The following is an 11,379-nucleotide window of genomic DNA, read 5'->3' on the forward strand; positions in this document are numbered from 1 at the left end:
CTACCTGGTTTTTCAGGGGGGGGGGTGCCTGGGTTTTTGTTCCTGGGCTCAGCGGCCATCTAGGTAAACCTACCAAACCCACCCATTTCTGAAAACTAGACACCCTGGGGAGTCCAGTGAGGTATGGCTTGTGTGGATCCCCCAATGTTCCCCTACCCAGATTGCCCTGCAAACTTCAAATTTAGCTGAAAAAAATCACTTTTTCCACACTATTTTGTGTGGGATCACCATGCCGGCACAAATGTCCTACAGCCCTGCGTTCCCCTTGTTGTTCCGATTAAATGTTACCTCACTTATGTGGGTGGGCCAAAGGCCTGTGACTTGGAAGTGCCAAAAACATATAGATTAAGAAAATGGCGCTGAAAATTCTAAGTGCTACGTTTTAAAAAAAATAAGTGTTTAGCTGATTCTGCATTGGACATCCACACAAGTGAGGTATGATTTTCCTTGGGAGACCAAGGGGAGCACTAGGCGGTAGGACATTTGTGCCGGCACAGTGATCCCCACGCAAATGTGTGGAAAAAGTGATTATTTCAGCTTCATTAGAGGTTTGCAGGGGGTTTTGGGTAGGAAAACCTTGGTGGATCCATGCAAGACATATCTTACTGGACTCCCCAGGGTGCCTAGTTTTCAAAAATGTGTGGGTTTGGTAGGTTTCCCTAGATTGCCGCAAGCCAGGGGCCCAAAAACTAGGGCCCACTCCTGCAAAACAAGGTAATTATATGACAGGTAGTTTTGAAGTCTCCACAGTAGGATTTGGGCCATTTCCTGTTGCAGCCACTATGCCTACCCACATAAGCGAGGTACCATTTTTATCGGGCGACCTGGGAGAACACTAGGTGGTAAGAGATTTGTGTCAGCCCCGTGAACCCACAACTTTCCCACACAGAAAATGAGGAAAATTTGTTTTTTTTCAGCTAAATTTGAGGTTTGCAGGGGATTCTGGGTAGGGAAACATTGGGGATCCACATAAGACATACCTCACTGGACTCCCCTGGTTGTCTAGTTTTCAGAAATGTGTGGGATTGGTACGGTTCCCTAGATGGATGATGAGCCCGGGGCTACAAACACACGTGCCCCCCTTGCAAACAAGGTCGTTTTGTGATAGGTAATTTTGAGTCTCCACTATACGTTTTGGGCCCTTGCCTGTCGTGGGTACTTGACCCACCCACACGAGTGAGGTACCATTTTTATTTAGAGAATGCGGAGTGGGTGGAAGTTTGTGGACCCTCACAGATTCCAGAACTTTCCATCACAGAAATGTGGGGAATATGGTTTTTTTTTTAACAAAGTTTTAGAATTGCAAGGGATTCTGGGTAACAGAACCTGGTGAGAGCCACACAAGTCACCCCATCCTGGATTCCTCGGAGTGTCTAGTTTTAAAAAATGTAAGGGTTTGATAGGTTTCTCTCGGTGCCGGTAGAGCTAGGGTTGAAAATCTAAAGCTCTGCATTTTGCAAAAAGGATCAGTTTTCACTGTAAAAATGTGGTGTGTCCACGTTGAGTTTTGGGCCATTTCCGCTCGCGGGCACTAGGCCTAACCACACAAGTGAGTTACCATTTTTATCGGAAGACTTTGGGGGATGCGGGGTGGTTGGACGTTTGTGGATCTACACAGATTCCAGAACTTTCCATCACAGAAATATGAGGAAAACGTTTTTTTTAAACAAAGTTTGAAAGGGGTTCTGGGTAACAGAACCTGGTGAAAGCTACAAGTCACCCCATCCTGGATTCCCCTGGGTGTCTAGTTTTCAGAAATGTATAGGTTTGCTAGGTTTCCTTAGGTGCCGGCAGAGCTAGATTTCAAAATCTACAGCCAGGCACTTTGCAAAGAAACTGTCGGTTTTCACTGTAAAAATGTGGTGTGTCCATGTTGTGTTTTGGGCTGTTTACTGTCGCAGGTAGTAGGTCTGCCCAAACAAGTGAGGTACCGTTTTTATCGGGAGACTTTGTGGAATGCTGGGTGGGTGAAAGTTTGTTGATCTGCGCAGATGCCAAAACTTCCCATCACAGAAATTTGAGGATTATGGGTTTTCTTTTTATAAACATTGAGGTTTGCAAGGGATTCTGGGTCACAGAACCTAGTGAAAGCCACACAGGTCACCACATCCTGGATTCCCCTGGGTGTCTAGTTTTCAAAAATGTATAGGTTTGCTAGGTGTCCTTGGGTGCCAGCTGCGCTAGGACCCAAATCCACAGGTAGGCACATTCCAAAAACATGTCAGTGCCTAGCGGTATTTCTGCCGCCCTGGGGAGGGGTGAATCGGGGGCTATTGCCCTGATATGCCCCCTAGGGGGGCAGAAAGGCTGTGACTATTTTTTAGTGGTGGGGGGGTGGGGAACATTAAGCATAAAAGCCTGCATAATCGCTGGCACCTAGCGGGCTCTTTGCCACACCCCTTGGGGGCAGATCAGGGGCTACTGTCCCCATCTGCCTCCTGGGTGGCAGAAAGACTGGCATCTTTTTTGGGAGGGGTGAATTGGCATACCCATTCTGGGCAGCCCACACCCCTGAATTTTGAAAAATATTTACCCCTAGTTCCTAGTGGGATTTCTTCTCCCCCAAGAGGCAGAAAAGGGGCTATTGCCCCCATCTGACTACCGGGGGCAAAAAGTCTATGCCATTTTTTTGGGGGTGGGGGATTTGGCATGCCCATTCTGGGTGGCCCCCTCCCCTATGTATGAAAAAATCCCTGGTGCCTAGTGGGCTTTCTGCCCCCCGAGGGCAGATCAGGGATATTGCCCCCATCTGCCTCCTGGGCGTGGGGGGCAGAAAGACTGTGGCATTTTTTGGGATGGGGCATTGGCATGCCCATTCTGGGCAGCCCCCACCCCTATGTATAAAAAAATCCCTGGTGCCTAGTGGGCTTTCTGCCCCCCGAGGGCAGATTGGGGGTATTGCCTCCATCTGCAGCCTGAGGAGGGGGGGGGGGACGGGGACAGAAAGACTGTGGCATTTTTTGGGATGGGGCATTGGCATGCCCATTCTGGGCATTCTCACCCCGAACTTTGGAGAAAAAAAAAATCCCTGGTTCCTAGTGGGCTTTCTGCCTGGGGGGGCAGATATGGGGCCATTGCCCCATCTGCCTCCTGCGGGGGTAGAGTGGGGGCATTGGGATGCCGACACTGGGCAGCCCCACACCTGGCCTATAAAAAAATTCCTGGCGCCTAGGGTGCTTTCAGCCCCCCTCCCCCGGGGGGGAGATTGGGGGTTGCTGCCCCCATCTGCTCCCCGGGGAGGAAGGGGTGGGGGCAGAAAGACTGTCTGTGGCAAACATGTATGAGGGAGCAAAGGCCCTTGCCCGAGGGGATGCTCTGCCCCTCCCTGGTGCTAGTGGGTGGATCCCTGCTTGGGGATCGTGCTCCTGTGGTGATCCCCAAGCAGGGATCCACTATGTAAGGGTACCGTTGGAAAGTGGAGATTCTCCCCTTTCCAACGATACCTCTCCCATGTGTTTTGGTGCCTGAGGGGCTGAGATAGCCCCATAATAAAATACGTGGGTTGATAGGAAAAGGAGTTAAAAAAGGGAAGGGATTTTAGTAAAGAGGCTTTAACAGCAGTAGATATACACAAGGCTGATACTGAAATGTGCATGTTTTCATAAAGGTGCATTGATTTAACTTCAGCGGGTGTTCACAGCACTGAAACCTGGCAGGCATTTAAGCATGAGTGCATATTTATCTGTTAAATAAATGTGGAAGTATACCAATTTCAGCTTCATTTTTCACAAAGACCAAAATAAATATGGATAATTAAAGATAAAATTTGCAAAAAATAAATATGGATAAATACCGACGGAAATGTCAAAAAAATAAATACCATAAAACTGTGAGCCCTTATTCTAATACAGTGCAAGAGTACAACAAAAATATAAAGCCTAGTCGTGTGCACCCCTAGAAGGAAGGGAGGCCAACAAAGCTCCCTATCAGCGTAGAGTGCAGCGTTCTCCATAATATTAAAAAGTATGCAAAAAGTGGTAAATTGTTTAAAAAAAAAAAAGACATAGAAAGTACTAAATAACGTTTCAAGGGTGAAAATCTTACCCGTTGGAAGTGGCATAAGTCCCCATAAATCCCTTGGGAACTCTCTGTGGCAATTGTCCTCTGCCCCTCTTTCAGCTGTCTTCACAGAGCAGGGTTGCAGCTGCTACTGTTCCCAGAGTGGTGTGCGTGACAGAGGTGTGAGTAAGAGCACAAAGCAAGTCTAAATCTAAAAAGTGTATGGGGGGAGAACAGAGCATTTGAAAACATCCTCGTAATAAGTTTACTTTAGCAATTCCTGCACCGTTTAACATAGAAACAAAAAAATACTGTATCCAATGCTAAATAACAGAAAAAAATGATGCGGCAAAGAATTCAACACACGTAAAACAAAAAAAAGTTGCATTTAAATTAAGCGAAGACATAAAAAAAAACATTTACTTCTGCAATGTCTTCATACATTTTGAACAAACAACACAAATATCGCCTCAGCATCATTACAATGCAATGTCTTCATACAATCGCAACACAAACAACAAAACTTTCTCCTCTGCACTATTACAATGCAGATTAAAAAAATAAACGGCCTGCAGAAAAGGAACAGTGTGACATATCTACTACTGCAAACTTGTAAAACATATTAACTCACAAAATAGTTTGCACTAACGGTATATTAAACATACTGAGTACAACACAGCTAAAAGGGCCTGTCCTTATGGGAGGTTTCCATGCCTACCAAAAATTAATGTGTCCTTGTAGGGTGACCAACTGGCGTGGGTGCAAATTCAGTACACTCAGTGTAAAAAAATCAGGACAAAGGGTCAAAATTCAGGACAGAAGGTCAGAATTCGGGATGAAAATTCAGGACAAAAGGTACGTTCTGCATGTGCATCAGAGGAAGTCGCACAATAGTGCATAAGTAAATAGACTACCAACACAAGCACAAGTCAAAATAACTTCATTAGGTTGGGAGAACCTTGCACTCACTGCATCTGCTATGTATGCGAGTGAAACACACCTGCGTTTGCATATTCAAAAAAAAGTGAAGAAAAAGATCTGAGAAGCCTTCAGCTTTGATCTTACATGCCACCTCTACCCCACTAAAAAAAACACCAGATCTGAAATGCTGTCTCTGGGCAGAGAGGCCCATTATTATTCTGTTTGTGATAATTAGGCCAACATACAGAATGATAATGAGCCTGATAGTAGCCTGTGCCAGGTCAGGGAAGGGCTACTGCAGGCCAGATATCACAGCAGGAGCGGGAGCTCCTCCCTGCAGTGAGAGTTACATGCTGCGTGCAGGGGGCAGCTCACGCCAATGTCTGAAATTACAGACAAAAGGGAAACCCTGACGGACAACGGACAAGAGGCCCAAATTATAGGCAGTCCGTGAAATTTACGGACGGTTGGTAAAGTAAAGTAAAGTCCACATTTGTAAAGCGCACAATCACCCGTAAGGGTCTCTAGGCGCTGGGGGCCGTCGGGAAGATTAAGCGAGCTATTGCCCAGAGTCACATGGTGCTGGGCTAACCTGCCGCCGGAGCCGGGGATCGAACCCTGATCCCCAGATTCCAGCGTCAGTCGCCCTGGCCGCGTCAACCTATGTCCTGTGTAAGGTAACCAGCGCTCATGTAAAGCACTCCAATACCTTCAGGTCTAGTTCTTGCTATATAAATCTGCACACAAAAAAAGAGGGTGGTACTAAAGAGGGACTTATAAGCCTATTAACAAATCTAAAGCCATCATTTACAAAGGACAATAACAGCAGCCAATTAAAAATATGGGCGCTGAGTAGGCGGAGCTTCAAGTCCATACCTGAATACAAAATGTTCTAGCTATCGCGACAAGAATTTTAGATTCTATTAAGGACACGGAGGCGAGGATTATGCTTTCTCATTTCTTTACTGCACAAACAGCAGCCAATGAAAAGTAAACTACAATGGGTAAAAAATAACATTTCCCATGAGGCTTTGAACCACGCCTCCAATTACAGTAACCAATCACAGTAGTAACACGCATATAAAGTATAGAGACACTAATCTGGCCTCCTCTTTCTTTGCGCGAACAGTCTAGTCACATAGAAAAAAGTTTTTAACTCTCAACGGAGAGAACAGTTCCGTAGGATTTCTCAACGGAGAAAGATCCAAAACCATGAGGAATCATCTTCCACCAGGAAGGGGCAGCAGCACAATCCACAGAAGGCAGTTAACTCTTGTTGGAGTCATTTCCTAAAACAGAAAAAGAAGTTTGAGAAAAGAAGCCCACAAACTATATTTCTCAGAGGGTGGGTACAAAGTTGCTAAACAACATCATTTCAAGACAATTCTACAGTTATATAACTGTCCCAATGGGTGGGATAATCCTCGCCTCCGTGTCCTTAATAGAATGTAAAATTCTTGTCGCGATAGCTAGAAAATTTTGTATTCTATGGCAGGACCGGAGGCTTCTGATTATGCTGGTTCAAAGCTCATCAATCACAGCATCAGAAACATGAGGAATAGGTTTATAATAAAACATTTTAAACATTGAATCCGAAGACCAATCAGCCGCTTTTAGGATATCCTCCAAGCGGGAACCTAATAAATAGGCTTTAGAAGCCATTGCACCTCTAGCTGAATGAGCACCATAAGCAGATATATCAATGCTCCATCTAACCCATCTGGCTAAAGTAGCCGCAGCGACTGGTTTGAAGGGTTTCTGAACAGAGATCAGCAATTGGCCTAAAGGATCAACCCTGTGTGCAATAGTACGCTCCTCATAACATTTGAGACACTGCAACACACATAGCTTGCTGTTATGTGGAAAGGCTGGATACTCAACTGAGCGTGACATGGTCTTAGTTCGACGTGTGATAACAAAAGAGACACCCTGAGGAGAAAACATCCTACCAGCCAAATCTAAAGCTCTAACATCTGAAACTCTGCGACATGAAATGAGGCACAATAGCATAGTGAGCTTGGCAGAGAGCTGTTTCAAAGACAAATCACCATTATTGGGCCAGGTTTCCAACAAATTAAGCACCTTTTGGAGCATGCCACATTGTGGAATACCTGGGCCGAGGAGGATTGGCCACACGCACACCTTTAAGCAACTTACAAACCAAGGGATGCATCCCCACAGGCTTACCGTCGATGTGGTCGTGGCCAGCAGAAATGGCAGACCTGAAATTATTAACCGACCTGTAAGCCAGGCCTGAAGCTGCACGTTCAGACAGAAAATTCAGCACATCAGTCACATTTGATCCCACGGGATCCACCTGCTTTGAAAGGCACCAACCCACCCACTTCTTCCAAGATGCAGAGTATTGTTTCCGGGTGAAAGGAGCCCACGCTTGTTGCATAAAGCCGGAAGCCTCTTGTGAAAGGCCCGCAAGGCATTCATGTCTGTGGAGAGCGTCCACACCATTAAGGTCAACTGGTTCTGCAGGATTAAGGGATGGCAAGCTCCCACTGGGTCCTGCAGAAGCGTCGGGAAGACTGGGAGCCGGAAGGGGAGATCCACAGATAACTCCAACAGTGTGGGAAACCACGACTGAGTCGACCAGAACGGAGTCACCAACACTATTGTCGCCCTCTGCCGGCGTAACAACGCCGCCACTCTCGGAATCAGTGCAAACGGTGGAAAAGCATAATTCCTCCGCTGCCCCCAATGGTGAAGGAACGCATCCGTCCCCATCGGGTCCGGTCTCCAACTGTAAAACAGGGGGAGATGGGCATTGAGGTGAGAAGCAAACAGGTCTACCTGACAGGGGCCTCGCATAGTCATGATCTGAGAGAACAACGATGGGTGAAGTCTCCAATCGCTGAAGTCTCGGAGAAATCGGGAATTCCAATCCACCACCTGATTGAATTTCCCCGGAAGGTATTCCGCCACTACAGAGATCTTGCGATCCAGGCAGAAGTGCCAAAATTCCTTCGCAATGTGTACCAACATTCGGGACTTCGTCCCCCCTACTCGGTTGATGTATCTCACCGCTGAGACATTGTCCATCCGAAGGAGAATACAACAATTGCTCTTCAGCGGTGAGACAGACCTGATGGCAAAGGACCCTGCTAATAACTCCAGACAATTTATGTGTAGTGAGAGTTTGTGTGCTGACCATCGGCCTACCGTGGTATAATCTCCACAGCGAGCGCCCCAGCCCCATTGACTGGCGTCCGATTCGACTACCACATCCGGGGCTGCGCCGAAGATGGCTCGGCCATTCCAGGCTGACATGTGCTCCAGCCACCACTGGAGTTCCTCCCGGGCCTCGGGGGAAAGAGGGATTAGGTGGTCGTAGTGAAATTTACTCTGTAAGTAAAAGATTTTTAGTCTCTGCAGGGCCCTGTAGTGTAAGGGGCCGGGAAAGATGGCTTGGATCGACGAGGCCAGAAGGCCCACAATCCGCGCCAGCACACGCAAGGAAATCTTCTCCTTGGTCAAGGTGGATCTTATTTCCCTCTTGATGAACCTGATCTTGTGAAGGGGAAGGAGCAGTTGAGCTGAAACAGAGTCTATCAGGAAACCCAGGAATTCCATCTGCTGATTCGGTACCATCACCGATTTCTTGGTATTGATCATGAATCCCAGATTCTGCAGTAAGGACGTCGTCCACTCCAAGTGAGTGAAAAGAAGGGACCTGTCCTGGGCCAGAACGAGCATGTCGTCTAGGTAAACAATGAGACGCACTCCCATCTCTCGAAGGCGAGAGATCACAGGTTTGAGAAGCTTGGTGAACACCCAAGGGGCTGAAGACAGACCGAAGGGAAGCACCTAGTAACGATACCAACGCCCTTTCCAAGGGAACTGCAAATATTTCTGATGAGATGGGCAGATGGGGACTGTCAGATAGGCATCTTTTAAGTCTAATCGGACCATCCAGTCGTTTTCCAACAGGAGGTCCCGTAAAAGATGCATGCCCTCCATCTTGAAGTGGCGATAAGTTACAAAGGGGTTGAAGTCTCTCAAATTTAAGACAAGGCGTTGACCGCCTCCTTTCTTTTGAACTAGAAAGACGTTGCTGCAGAAGCCTTCTGGAATGAAGGGTCCTACCGCAATAGCCCTTTTTGTCAAAAGTTCTTCCAGCTCTGAGTCTATAAAACTCTGTTCGAGACGGGAAAAAAGGAGAGGTTGAGGGGGAAAAGGTTGCAGGGGGCATTCCACCATCTCTATCTCGTAGCCCTGGACGGTCTATAAGACCCAAGCATCTGCCGTGAGACTCGTCCAATTCATTACAAAATGACGCAACCTCCCCCCTAGAGGGACCAAAGGACACATTTGACTTACCAGAGGACTGATTGTCGAAGTTTTTGTAGCCTCTGTTGACCCCTCGATTATAGCGGCCCCTGTAGCCGCGGGATCTTGACGGGTAGAAGCCCGCCTGGTCTGGTTCCTGTGTATACCCTCTGCCCCGTCTAGGGGCGTAACCTCGTTGAGGACTGGTATTCGAGTAGCGGCCGGTCGAGCGTCCTCTGCCACGACCGGCCCTATTAGAGACCTGGTGCAACACCCTCTTCAAGGAGGCTTGAGACTTATCCAAGGATGCAAAGGTATTGACAAATTTAGAAATGTCTTTTACAAAGTTGTCCCCGAACAACTGCCCTTCCGCCAAAGGGCCTGGCTCCGACGAAGCCAATTCAACCAATTGGGGGTCAATCCGGAGTGAGACCGACTTCCGTCTCTCAGAAGCTAGAGCGCAGTTGGCGTTCCCCAACATGCAAATGGCTCGCTGCGCCCAACCCGCAAGGACTTCAGGGTGGATGGCAGCACCTGTCTCCTGAGCCTGGAGGGCCAGCTCCAGTATCTTGGCCAAGGGCCCTGAAAGGTCAAGAACCTTATCTTGGCACGCTCTGAGCGCGCGATCAATTCCTTTTTTGGGGTCTTTCTTGTATTTTTTGAGGAAAGTAGTCATGGAAGGGTCGATGTCTGGGGTAACAGCCACCTTATGGGCCAGGTCGGGACGGGGGCACTCGGACTTAAGGCGAGCTCTCACCTCTTTATCAAAACCTTTACAGAGATGAGACTCCAGGTATTCCGCCACAGCAAGGGGGGGGACCCAATCAGAGGACCTAGGATGTACAATGTCCGTTAGGTCAAAGGAGAAAGGCGAGGGAGTAACAGAAGGGGAGGCATGCTTGCGTTTCTTAGAGCGGTTGCGTGGCGCAGCATCAGAGGAATCTGTGTCCGTATCCGTGTCAGTGGTGGTGTCTTTAGGAGGGGGGGGCGCTAGACGGCAAGGCCTTGTCGCCAGCGGAAGACTCTTTGGATTTATAAAGCTTATCATAGGACTGGGCGTGGGGCCAGGACGGATCAAGAGCCACCTTCTTATGGAGAGAGGGACGTGAAGGATCTTGGCCAGGAAGAGGCAGAGGCTTACCAGGGACCAGCAGTTCCAATTTGTTGGCTAATGGAAGCAGGGCTGAGGAGAGGGCCTTATCAAGCTTAGTGTCCAGCTTCTTGTCAATTATATCCTCCATAGACTCCTCCTCGTAATATTCGTCATATCCCTGGTAATCGCACGCAGCGCCCTCCTCTTCGCAGTACTCAGTATCTGCCATATTCACAAGGGACCTCATAATCCCACTAGAAAATCCCCAGAGGGAAGCAGAGTTGCCAGCCCAGTCAGGGGCGTCGAACTGGGGAAGTGCCAGGCGCAGGAGCCGGAAATACCAAGAAATATCAAAGCATAAAGTCCATTCCCAGGAGTAATGGAGGGAAAAATCAACCCAAATCAGGCAGAAAGGGTTGCCAAAAATTACCCCACTTCCGCTGTCACTGGGAAGCTAGGGGTTAAATAATCAGACACCCGAACATCAAAGGGGGGAAAGCGCTGCCATTTTAAGATCGAATAATGGCCCCTCGGCTCCTGGCCAAACTGCGTGGAGTCCCCTTTCAGCCGGGGCTAGAGCGTCCGTTAGGCACCAAGGGTTGCGCGCGCACACAGGCGTGCGCGGGACCCTGAAGACGCACGCCGGGCCTCAGCCGGGCGCCTACATGCGCCTCCTTCCCCGAGGGGGGGCTAAGTCCCTCCGGATCGCGACCGCGATCAACAGCGGCCACAGCCGCGAGCAGCGAAAAGGGGGGCACAGGGAGAGCCTACGAGCGCTACACGCGCTCCACCTAAATGCACTGGGGCACGGAGCGGGCAAGAGCAGCACCGCTCCGAGATCGAGAAGGAAGGGACGCCGACCGTGGCGTTAACTAACACGGCGCCACAGCGCGGCAACTCTAACAGGCAACAGAAGCATCAACATAAACATCACCATAACGGTACATCACAATAGCAATGATACAATAGCACGATCTGATCATGAAAAACATGCGCCTGGGGTTACAGCTTATAATCTAAAGTCATACAAGCATAGAAAGTAAGGAGCACTTATCTGGGCTGCGGAGCAGCAAAGAGAGAGGATGCCA

The sequence above is a fragment of the Lissotriton helveticus genome, chromosome 12 (assembly GCF_964261635.1).
Source record: "Lissotriton helveticus chromosome 12, aLisHel1.1, whole genome shotgun sequence".
NCBI lineage: Eukaryota > Metazoa > Chordata > Amphibia > Caudata > Salamandridae > Lissotriton > Lissotriton helveticus.